This window comes from Humulus lupulus, chromosome 6 (genome assembly GCF_963169125.1).
Source record: "Humulus lupulus chromosome 6, drHumLupu1.1, whole genome shotgun sequence".
NCBI lineage: Eukaryota > Viridiplantae > Streptophyta > Magnoliopsida > Rosales > Cannabaceae > Humulus > Humulus lupulus.
The window spans coordinates 4,376,103-4,389,627 of NC_084798.1; the positions used below are offsets into that span (position 1 = coordinate 4,376,103).

The 13,525-nt window shown below is 30.9% G+C and overlaps 1 long non-coding RNA gene across 1 annotated transcript; it reads left to right on the forward strand.

Annotated features, from left to right (window-relative positions):
* Positions 1–3,449, forward strand: LOC133781457 (uncharacterized). Its single transcript, XR_009870120.1, has 3 exons — positions 1–415; positions 516–571; positions 2,980–3,449. It is a non-coding gene; the product is annotated as an uncharacterized LOC133781457 (long non-coding RNA).
* Positions 3,450–13,525: the final 10,076 nt, after the last annotated feature.

The window sequence follows — 13,525 nt, forward strand, 5'->3', positions numbered from 1 at the left end:
TGGTTCTCTACCCTAAGTTACCATCCCGCCTCTCTCCTATGCTAGGTGTCTCTCTCGATCTCTCACTCTCTTTCTCACATGGCCGAAAAATGAAGAAGGCTTGGATGAATGGAAGGGTACGTACAGAGGCTTCTCTAGGAGACAGGCTTCGAACAGAGATGATGCGACAACACCATTGTTTGACGGTAACTCTCTCTCTCTCTCTATCTCGCTCCCTCACTCTCTCTTTCTCTCTTCGAGACACTGTCTCGTCCGATCTTCTCTCTGTTTGTTGCAGATGTGCGACAGGGTGATGGAACTTGAGGCTTGAGGCGTGCGACAGGAAGGTTTGGTCATTTATTCTACAGGGTGGCTCAGTTGTGGGTGTGATGGTGCTTGCAGGGGCGGTTCGTGAGCTGGTTTCGACTTCGGCAAGGTTGTACTTCAACAAATGATTTCTTCTAGGTTTGATGATTGTTTTGAGTTTTGTCTTAATTTAGCTTTAAAAATGAAAATTTAACTTCAAACTTGTTTAGGGGATTTTACTTTGATTTCCAAAAGGCATGTGAAGCGTTAAGAAATTGAAGATAAGGTCAGTTGAATTCAAAGTTCTCTTCTTTTTCTGGAAAATTGTTTTCTTTTTCTGTGAATGAATTATACTGATTCTTGTTTATTACTTTTGTTTCAAGTTATCTGGATTACTAGTGCCAGTCGTGGAATTGGTACATATATATATTTACATTTTTGTTTCAAAATTTCATTTTCTGTATGTGTACTGGTTAATTGAACTATATTTTTGTTATTTCTTAATTATTTTCTTCTAGGGTGTTTAAATTAGTTAAATACTTTATGTTAATGCCACTTCATTGGACAAGGTTGATAAAATTTTGGGCTATTCTTTTCTTAAATGATTAAAACACATATTTTAAATATTCTCAGTTGGGTTTCTTTTCAAGTTGTAATTTAAAAAAACAAAAACAAAAACAAAGATGCATTGTTGCTTCAAAACCTTCATGTGTTCCTTTATGCTGGTAGTTGTCACCACAAATGTGTCAAGATTATGATATACTCAATCAAATTGGTTCGTGTTGTTAGAATCATTGTAAGCTGACACATAACTCACAATTTAACCTTTATTGGATTCATTGCTGTTACTTAGCTTCACTGAGTGCAAAGGTACACTAGCATGAAGAACTGCCATATACTGTGTTGAGCTAGTTTGAGGATAATGTAGATCTTTAGTTTAGAGTTTTGGCAGTCTAAAATAACTTAGGGGGTTCTATGTAGAACTTTAGTTTTGAGTTTAGGCAGTCTAAAAGTAAAGTCTTTTATAAGCATATGAACTTTCAGAAAGGATAACAATTTTTGTAAATTGAGATTACTACTAGGAACTTAGCATATTTGTAAATTGAGGCTTGTTGATGGTCTTTTTTGATATTATTCCATTACACATTGCATTTTTATTATAAAATTGTCTCTATAAGATTATCTATTATACTCATGCCTAATTAATCTTTGAGTGACATTTGACTTTGTTGCAGATGCTATATTACAAGATGACCATATGTGTGTCCATATATTTTTTCATAGAGTATGAGTTCAAAAAGAATTTCAAGGGCTTTATGTGGATCTCCTTGATTTAAGGTGTGATTTCTACCATGCTATATTAAGTTGAATTAGAACCTGAAGAGATGTTTAGTTCCAATACAATTCTTTATTTATTGGGTTAAATAACAATCTTATTTAGATGAAAGACCCTCATTTAAATTTGGATACAAGCACACCTATTTTTTCAAGCAAGTGTTGTTCCAAACATTCAATCCACAAAACAAAGTATAAAAGAAGAAGTGACATTTTTTAGTCATGTTGTATTTGGTAGAAGTGTTCATTGTAGACATGTTGGGTTTCATCTTGGTAAAATTATTGAGATTGTTGAGATCAGATTTTTGATCTTGTTGATTGTTATGGTCAAGTATTTTATTGGTTTGTTATGAATTGTTTTCTTTTAGTTATGAATTGTTTTGGTTTTTATGTCTTGTAATGATTCTTATAAAGCTCATTTTATTATGTATCTTTGTTGTTGATGAGCTCAGATAGATATGTCCTATGAGATTGTTATAGTATCCAGTATTATATACTGAAGAGACTTGCAGAGCTCTTGTGTCTCAATATCTAGGACACTGAGAAGCATCTTCATACATATATTTGTTTGAATTATTTGATGTTTAAGTTTTATCTCTTTTGTTAGGCAATATAAGCCTTCACTGTTCTTTCACAGTCATTTTTAGGACATTTTGAATAGCAGTTTTGTTTTACTTTTTACATTTGCCTGAGATAATTGTTGGATTCTCTTAGATTTATTATATCTTTTGATAATGTCAATCCTAGTTTTAATATGAAATATCATGTATTATATGTACTAGTCTTAAATTTATCATTCACAACCATATACATATGTGTATATATATATCCCTGATTTGAATGACGTTTTTAAAATTTAGAACCATATTTGGACAAAATGATAACTTTCACTAAGTTAAGATATCATATATGTATGGCTCTATGTTTAGATATCTAATATGATATGTTTGGATTTGTTGCAGAACTTTATATATATATATATAGATAGTCATTGGTCATTTTAGTGTTGCAGTACATAATTATGAGTTCCATGCTATGCTTCTTTGAAAAGTTATATAATTCTATGATCAATAATGAAACTGACAATTGCCAATATGTGATAAGAAACTTGAACTAGAAACCAATTTGGCATGAGCTTGTAAAATTGTAAATAAGTAGTGGAAACCCAGTTCTTTCCACTTCCTCTTCTTAGCTCTAATTACATGTTTCTTCTCTTATTAGTAGAATGTTATTTTCTTGTGTTAAGCTGAGAACTCTTGATTTTCTTCAATAGCCACAAATATATCATGCCATGTTTTACTTCGTTTTGAGGTTGTATTTCCTTTTGGAATCTAACCTTCAGTTTTCTACTATTCTTAGATTTTACACATAGAAACCGAAGATTGAAAGAATATTCTCACTTTTATTCCACTGGTGCTCGCTTGTGTGGTAAGTTCTAGCGTATACTTGCTCTTAACATGTTTTCATGGTTTCATGTGAATGCAATAATCTGACATCTTACAAGTATTAATAAATAAAAGCTTTATTATTTACATGTTAATTTTATTTTTAGACCCAAAATAACATGCATTCTATTTTTGGCCCATTAATTTGAAGATATCCCAGATTTGAAACCCATTCTTTGTTTTTGTCATAGTTTGAACAGTCTCTATTACAAATTAATGAGCAAAACTGAATCAACAGGAAAAAAAACCTGATTATTTATTTATAGAAAGAGGAAATGGTGGTGGCAAGTCACGAGGCTCTGCACTCAGTTAGGTAGCCTGCAAGTCACGAGGACTGAGGTGATGGTGTGCTCTTCAATGAACTCATTTTTTATTTTATTTTGTAATTATAATTACAAAATAAAATAAATTAGGTGGCCTGATTATACAATCTATATATATATAGTCGATATCCTCGTTTATCCTTTTCCCTAGCTGCACATTTTGTTATATTATCCCTAAATAAATAAAAACAAAAGAACAAAAAAAATATAGAGAACAAATCAGCCTTCAAGCTTGTCATATATATGTAGTTTGGTATTCATATATAATATCATAATCAGTTATATATAAGAATTAGTTATGTGTGTTATTATATTGTAATTGAAAAATGAACGATAACCCTCAAAGTCGCAATCACTTTGGTAAAGCTTTCATATTTATTCATTTCTTGAGCAGCGCAAAGAAGAGTTGAAGAAAACTTGATTTAAGATATGGTAGGGCACTTATTGGACATGTGATTGAAATATGGAATATTATTTATATATTTATCATCACTCTAGCTACAACATATATAATATATAGATAGTTGGTGGTGACTCTTCTACATGCACATAAATATTATAAAGATTGTAGGTATAAATATATGTATATATATATATATTTATTTTAGTTTTTTGTCAAAATGTAATCCATCTTTGCATTTTGAAAATAGCATAAACTAAGTTATGATGTAGTTTTCTATGTATTTTTGGTGGACAAGCTAAGCATTTGACTCAACCCAAGGCCGAGAAGAAAGAGTAAGATGAGCATTTGGTTTTTCTCTTCTTTGCATTATTATTTAATGATTTAATTTAGATTTGACTCACTTTCATTATATTACAACATTGTAAATGTGTGTATGTACTAAGACAGACTTCAAAGAAACTATTTTGCAACAGTTTACAAGAGGTATGCCTCTAACTTTTATTTTAATACTATGCAAATGTTAGAGGAGTTTGAATATCTTAAATATTCATCCATAGTGAAGTAGGTTCTGAGATTGCTACTGTGTGCTGCGGTTATAACGGAAGGTTGAGAACTTTGTGATCTGAGAAATTTGTGTGCTGCGGAGATAAGAAAGAAAACTTGTGTGTTGTTTGAATTGATGTAGACCTGTCTATGATCATCCTATAATTGAATTGTGTTTGTTTGATTGGTTTGATTATAACATATACTTGTATGAATGTACATATTGCGTGTTGGCATACGCATATAGCATAACCTTTTGTATTTCTTGTTTTGTATATGTTAGTTTTCTTCTTGTCCCTTGTCTAATGTCTTTGGTGAGGTGATTTATAACATTGAGCATCACTTTTGGTTCTTGTGATCACATGTAGGTTCAATAGTATAAAGTGCTATACAAAAGTTTGACATTATTAGCATATTGGTTGATAATTCATGATTTCTTTTTTTGCACCAGAACTACTATCTCAATTTGTGTTTATTTTAATTGAAGCATAGCTTTATGTTTCATTGTAGTCTAATAGTTTGATCATTTTCTTACTTAAATAATATCTAAGTTATTTTTTTTCTTCCAATCTGTAATTGTTTTCACCATGTTCGATGGCCTTACCTGAAACAATGTATTCTTTAAACAATTGAAAATTTTCTAAAAAAATCAATTGGTGAGTTTTGGGTTCAATCAATTGAGACATAGGATATATATTTATATTTTTACTCGATGATTTCCTTGTAATGACCCACTACTCTAGACTTTTGGACCATTAACGAAACTATACATACAAATCCTTACTAAAACTTACATTTGCGAAAATACCATAATTTTATTAGAAAACTTATAGAAAATAAGAGTTACTTACATAAATACCGAGAAGGATATGGGATCCCATTGTTTGAAAAACAAAACATAACATGATTTATAAAATAAAGGGATTACATAGTAAGTGCGGAAAATACATATAAAGATCATAAATAAACGACTACATCCTCGAAATCGAACTCTCGACTCCTTGAATCCGTTCATCACCGATACACATTCTCTAAGCGTCCACGAATCTTACCGCCTCTAAAGCTATTTTCCTGCACATAAAACAAAAAGGAATGAGCCTAATGCCCAGCAAGGAAAATCTAACACATAATCATAAACATAAATTTCATAATAAACATAAAGACATATCATAACACTTATTACATATAATTCTTTGCATAAAAAGTGTTATTGTAATATATATTATAACTCAATTTTTCGTATTATTGTTATATTTAAATATGTTTAAATTCTTATTATATATTTTATTTATATAACACTAATTTATTCTATTATATTTTAATTGTTTTTATATAATTAAAATTAGCTTTCTAATATATACTAGCATCATCAAATGAACTTGATTTTCAAATAACAAAAAGTAAGAACATTCAACATTGAATTAACAATCCACAATTTAGTTTAAAACATTCAACACTGTCATCAACAACAAAATATTCTTTAAGTATTCAAGGAGTCTAAAAGTTACTACTTTTAACACAAATAAATAAACAGAGTTACTACTTTCAAGGAGTCTTAAGAATCCTTTTATACTTCGCTTGTCACATCTGCAAAATAAACAAAGAAATATTTTATTGTTATTATATAGCATCACAAATTACTTCAAGAAAAATGCTATGGAAATTATATCCAAGAAAGGACATCACATACAAAATAATGGATTCACAACTACACCAAAGCAAACAAAAACCATTCCACTTCGAAACTACTCAGAAATGAGCCTTTTACTTAAGAGTGTCAAAAACCATAATTCCAAGTCTCCACATAAGATATAAAGGAAATACTAGCAGTTTTTTCTTTTTTGGTTTCATCAGGTTATGACAGGTGAGCAAAAGAAACAATTAACTGAAGTCGCACAAAATAGATTAGCATTTGCTAGTTTGGTAAAGTTGAGTTCTTTTCACCATTGTCAAATCTACCAATAAAGCTAAGATCAAAAGATTTATACAATTCTAATTAACATAGCTAAAAGTCAATAGTTCTATTGTTACTGTCACATTATATTCATTAGCAAAGCAACCATAAGCTTCTGATGAATGTTAATTAAGAAGTTCAAAAGCACCATCACGAACTTCATCATATGCCATACAACCTTTAATGCATACACAACTCCAAAGCAATTAGTTACTCCTATTGCCACTGCTAATAAACTTATGTGTGAGATATGAATATGAGAGAAGGCATAGCTCCATACCTAGGGAATCTGTAGAGTGCCAGAGGTGTTGTTGCCGGAAGTCTTAACTTTAAAGTGAATAACAAGATTACTGCAGTAGATTGTTTCTGCTGAGTTTTATATGTTTTTTTCTTTCTGATTCTTTGATCCCTGAAAGTAAATAAGAATGACCATAACCAATTAACCAACCAAATCAGAATGCATATGAGACAAAAAAGCACAGAAGAAAATCTTACTATCAATCAATATCAGCTTTACCATTCTTAGTAATAGAATAGGAAACAGACCTATCATGTTTTGACCCAATAAAGCTCCATGACTTAATCGATTTTTAATAAACACATCTTCTCACCAATTTCCAAAAATAAACTACCACTAACTATTATTATTTTACTTATGCCAAATACATAAACCATCAAAAAGAGCATGTGCACAAACCAGTACAGTTAACAAATTCTTTAGGGAAAATAAAATAAAATAGAGAAGATAACATCTTGAATACATCTTTTCCCCTACATTGTTTTTCTTTCAAAAAAAGAGAAATCAAGTTAATACAAGTTGCCCTCACCAAGGAAAGCGTCTTCTCACAAATAAAGTTTATGGCATTCTGCAAGTAGCTAAATATACTCTTTTCTTGATGATCTACTTTCAATTTCCTTCAGAACTAGCTTAAGCTGCAAAACTTCAATTATTAGATATGGTCACATAAAATCTCTCAAATTGAGAAGTCTACACCACCTCAAATTGAGAACTTATTCAATAGCATCATCCAACCAAGAATACACCCTCAGCAAGAGATGCCTTGTTGCTACTATTGCTCCGGATTGCTGACTGAACCTGATGAAGAAACAATAACCATATAGAACCAGAACGTTTTCTTTTTTAGGTAACAAACAGAGCACTTGATTTAATACCAAAAGGAGACAGAAACAGAGGTCTACCAACCCAACAAAACAGCACAAAACAATGGAGCGCATTAATTCAACCCCTACATTATTTTTCCTGAGAAGACGCACTTTTGAGTACAGAAAGTACATGAGAGCGAATCATACCCAATGCTCGAGACTGTCATAACAAAAAAATTACTCAATTATTGGAAATGGAAACAAATTTTAGTGGAAACACACTCAAACTTCTAGGCATATCCAATTAAATTAATAATATAACTCCTAATTATTTAATATGTTGTTCTGTATCTTTTTGAGCTAACAGAGACTTTTGAGAAGAAAATGGGGAGTAAGTTTAACAATTGTTTCTCATTCGTGCAAAATGGGGAAGAGGATTGTCCTATAATTTAGCATTTTTTTTTTGTCAGGTCTATGTTTGAAATATTTTATTATTAATCAAAATGTCTTTTATATTATGGGTTAGTTATGCTAACACGAACATCTTCACCAAGCCTTCACTGTCAGTTTAGGTTGTAGTTTACTCATTTACCACGTATTAAAATTAGCTTCTTATCTATGGATATGTAAAGAACGCCCTAGACTAATACTTACAAAACATTCGCATAACATAGTTTATAAAAGAATACCATTCATTATCAAAGTCTCAGGGAGACTTGTTTAAAACCATGCAAGTTGGCGCCACAAGTTTTAAAATAAAACATAGATTTTTATGCAAAGTTCAAAGAAACCAAAAATTAAATAACTGAGTCCCACTGATAATTTAGGAAAGTCTCTTAAAAACAAAACATAATTTAAATGGCGTTCTACGTTGATCGTTTTTCCGTCCATAAGATTACCCCACGCCATACACCCCATGATGAAAGAACTCCTCACGTCACCACGCGTGCCATAAAGAAATCCTATTTGCTACCTGGAAGGAAAGTAAGGGGGTGAGTTAAAAACCCAGTAAGGAAGTACAAACAAATAAGCAAGTAAGAATACAACAAAAACAAACACAAACGTTCATCTAAAACATCATGGTATATCATAACATAATCGTAACACATCATCATATCATAACATAATCGTAACATATCATCATATCATAACATAATCGTGACATATCATCATATCACAAACATACAGCATACATGATGAGCATGGATCGCTAGTTGTCCATGTCACCCTATGAGGTAAACAGGAGATCACTGGTCCTTGAATAACCTCAGCGCGTCCGCCCTAGGAGTTACGTCTCAATGTCCTTAGTAACTCGTTCGATGTATCTGACATCGTAATCTGTTTGATGTATCTAACATCGTAATCTGTTTGATGTATCTGACATCGTAACTGGTTTGATGTATCTAACATCCATACACATATCACATTCAACATATCATCATGTTATGGCATTCATAATTCATAACAATTCATTCATACAACAGTCTTACCATTCATAGCATAAAATCATAGAATCTATCTAACTTCCTTACCTCAGGTCCAAGCTAAGAAATTTCACAATCTTTCAACGAGTCTATATCATAATCAAAATAACATTTCTTAGGTTCATAAAATTACTATTTTGCCCTTCCATACAACTCATGTGTGCATGGGCCATGCACACATAATAACAGTTACACATAACATGGAATTATTCTTAACTACACATAAAGCCATAAAAGAATAATGCTCGTTTTACTTATTTTACTTGCATGATCATTTTATAAAAACCACATAGTTGAATAATAAACATAATTTTGGACGTAAAAATGGAGTTGCATGTAACATGCATACGTGGGAACATTGCGTAATAGAGCGTTTTCAAAAACGAAAATTCTACATTTCTTACTTTTATTATTTTAAAATCAATAGACATATTACATGCTTTATTTTTCTTAAAATTTCTAAGTTGATTAAATTTCTCAAAACATTATTTTATTTTATAAAATTATTTTATTTTAGCTCAAAAATAAAATATGTGACAAATTTCATTCATTAATCTCAAATTACAAAGAATTAACCAAAAAGCTTGGATTTAATTAAAATGCCTATTTTTAATATGTTTCTTTAGAAAAATAAATTTTATCATTGTGTTACATAAATGAGGTGAGAAAATATATTTTTAAGTGTGGAAAAAAAAAATATTTTTATTTAAATTATTTAAGACTTAGTTTTATGTAACAAAATCCATATGTGACAATTAAATAACAATTTTTTAATCTTTTTAAAACAAACTTTCAGCCACCATTTATTTTCTTCAAAAATCACAAATAAATAGAATCTAAATATTTTTCTCAATCAAAATAAAGGAAAAATCATAACTTATAAAAATATGCATTCATACCATTAAAAATATTACCATAACTTAGGAAAAATAATTTATTCCAAAAACTCAAAAAATTCACTTTAGTGAAACTCACTTCATATATTCTTACAAAAATTCCAGCAACTATTTTTATCATTAAAAATCACCATATTCAATTTAAAAGCTCATATTTTCTAAAAAATCAATAAAAATTCTGTAGGTAATTATTTGAGTAAAATATCATTTTAATGAGACTTAAAATCCCCTTTTTAATTTCATAAAATTAACATAACATCAAGGACATTACTTATGCATGCAAATCATCTTTTTATCAAACTTTTACCCAATTATTTACAAAAATCAGCAAGCTTAATTTCTCATGAAACTCATATTTTATCCCAAAAATTTCACATAAAATCATACATGTCCAAAATCTCATCATACTCTTATTATATACATGATTCTAATATTACTAACATATTCACATAAAATCTTATAAAACCAATTTTCTATTCCATTGAATCTACACATGAAATCCAACAACAACAACCATGGCAATAGCATACATAAATTCATAACACCATATCTCATGAACATGCCTTTACAAAAACCCTAACATAATTCTTATCATATTTCTAAAATCATCATTTACCATTTACATAAATCAAAGATTAAAAGATAACCATAGCAATATAAACATAACAAAACTCCTCATTATAAACCCTATCAAATCCATTCCCTCAATCATTCCCATGAACCCTTTTTAAACAAATCATATTCTCAAAATATACAAATCATAATCATCAACCCTACAAAAATCAACCATTAGCATCACCATCAAAAACCTCAAAGACAAACCCATCAAAACCAATATATAGGCTAAGAAAGACCATTACCTCTCTTGATTGTAAAATCAAGAACACAATAGCAAGAAAACCTCTTGTCACCTATAGATGATTTCCAAACACCATACACCCAAAGAAAGAAACCACAAAATCAACCTTAGATTAGAGAAGAGGGGAAGATCCAAAAGCAAATATGTGAAACACTAGTTGATAGATTCTTACCTAGGGTTCGAAACACTCTTCTTCTTCTCCTTCTCTTTCTTTTCTTCTTCTTCTCTTGAAAATATTGCAGCCCTTGCTTTCTCTCTCTCTAGCTCGCCTCTCTCTCTCTCTCTCTATCTCCTCTCTAGGTCACGGTCAAATGGCCTAATCTCTTCTTAATCCCCTTTTTAAAATTCTCATTCCCATAAAGCCACTATCAAGAGGAAATGGTAAGTTTCCTTTCTTCCCCATTTTCCTTTAATTCCCTTTCATTTTTCTTTTATTATAATAGATATAAAATAATAAAGGGTGATCACATTCCTATCTCAAAATAGCTAGTGTCTTCAAATTTTGATTTTATTACTTAAAAAGAAATAATCCTTTTCCCACTACACACCACACACTACACGTCCACACTAGCCATTTCCTTTATTTATTTATTTATTTTATTTTATTAACTAAAATAAATCCCATAAAGGAAAGAGTGTGTAGAAAATCTACACATGTGCACCTCATTACCATGTACTAGCACACACTAAAACACTAGAGTGCATTACTATCTACCATGCACCTGAGTGCATTCAACCATAACTCACATAATTACCTCAATTGTCACATTTATTTAAAATGTAACACTAATAGTAAAATAACACATGTTACACACTATTCACTTATTAAATTAATTAACCAAACAAACAATTAACAAATTTAAATTCAAAAGATTATACCAAACAATTCTAACAATTAAATAAAATAATAAACAATCAAATAAAACAAATAATCAACTAAATAAAATAACAACACTTAAATAAAACAATTCATCACACTTAACATTTAAATAAAATAAATCACAAAAATTTAAATAATCTAAAAAAAAAAAAATTGGTGCACTACAGGATATCATAATAATATGTGATGTCTTGCAGGCACAAGATACAATTTTTGCTATGGAAGCCTCAAAAAAGTCACAGGTAGCTTTTGCAGCTGCTAGCACTGCAAGCTTGGCAGAGGCTAAATCTGGGGAGGCTATCTCTTCCATTAAGAGGGCTCTTGATTTTAATTTCCAAGACGTGGATGGATTACTACGGTTGGTACGGCTTGCAATGGAGGCAATTAGCCGTTAAAGACTTAAAAGTGGTTGTGGACTTCTTAACTCCGGGATTTAAGATAAACTGGTGAAAAGCAAGTAATAAGAGGCTGACCTGATCTATGTGATGAAGGCTCTCTCTTTGTCCATGTTTATAATTTTTTTATTTGCTGAAGATCATCTTATTGGCATGCAGTGCAGTGCCCCAAGGTTATTTCAAGTTTACCATGGCTGGTTTATGCTATTACTGATTCAAGGCTTTTGCATAAAAGATTCTGAGCTCATCCCAATTGGCTGATCTGCTTTTTCCAGAAGGAGCTAAAGATTTTCAAGAAAATAAATAAAAAAAAAAGTGGATAATTTTATTATAGGTGTTTGTTTTTTTTTAATCCATACTGGTGGCGACAACCCAAGGATTGGGAGCTGCCTGATGCATAAACCATCTAGCTTTACTTATACGAAGAGAATTCAGAAACTGCCCTACTAACATCACTTGAAGAAGGTAAGATATGGCAATTTTCTGTAGACCAGTCCTTTTTGTTTTTCTCTTTCAAACTACTTTTTCTTAATCTTCTTTCAGTTGATATGAGAACACTACAAGAAAATGAGATATTTACCTACCAATTGTAAGTGTAGGTAAAACTAGCCTAATGGTGGGTAATATGGTTTACCTAACAATATTGAATTGATAGAGACTGGTAGGTAAAAGTTAGTGGGGAAAGAGTCTTTACCTACACTTACTAATACTGGTAGGTAAAAGAATCAGTGGACCCCACTAAGTTATAAATCAATTGATGAGTCATCAGATGACGTGTTTGATGACGTGTCATCCTACGTGTCTGCTGACATGGTTTCCAAAGTAGCATACACGTGGCATACGATAATACTGCCACTTGGCATCTTGTGGTTGTTCCACGTGTCAAACAATAATTTGTCCATGTGTCGTTTGATAATTAGTACATATGTCATCATTTGATATAGACCATGTGGCATCATTTTATTGGTCTACGTGGCACAATACGTGGGGTCATTTTATTAGCCCACATAGGATGATTTTATTGGTCTATTACACAATTTATATTTTGGTCAAATTTAATAGTTATGTGTAGGTAAAAAATAATAACAGTTATTTATAAATATTCTATATTAGAAATAAACTAGAAAAAAAACCATACAATAATAAAATGTTTAATGCTAAAATTCTTTATAATGTTCAATACTAAAATAAGTCATAAAGTTATCATTTTAAGGTTAACCCTACCAATATAACTTACATAACATAAATTATATAACAAAAGAGAATATATCACAAGCCAATTCTATGATCTCTGTAGGGCCAAATAGAGCAGAGAAGAAAGCTACTGCACAACGACACAACCCCATTCGTACAATCCTGGAATCAGCTGCAAAGTCAAGATAAACATTGTCGAAATGCTTCCAAGCATCCCCATTAACAGGATGACATAAAATCCCAGCTTCATTTTTTCGTACCTCTTTATGCCATCGCATATCTTTAGAAGTGTGCTTCGATGTAAACAATCGCTTAAGTCGTGCCTTGATTGGGAATCATTTAAGTCGTTTATGTGGGATTTGATTTCGTACATAACGACTAGACTTGCATACAGGCATGACACTCCATTTGCATTCTCATCATAA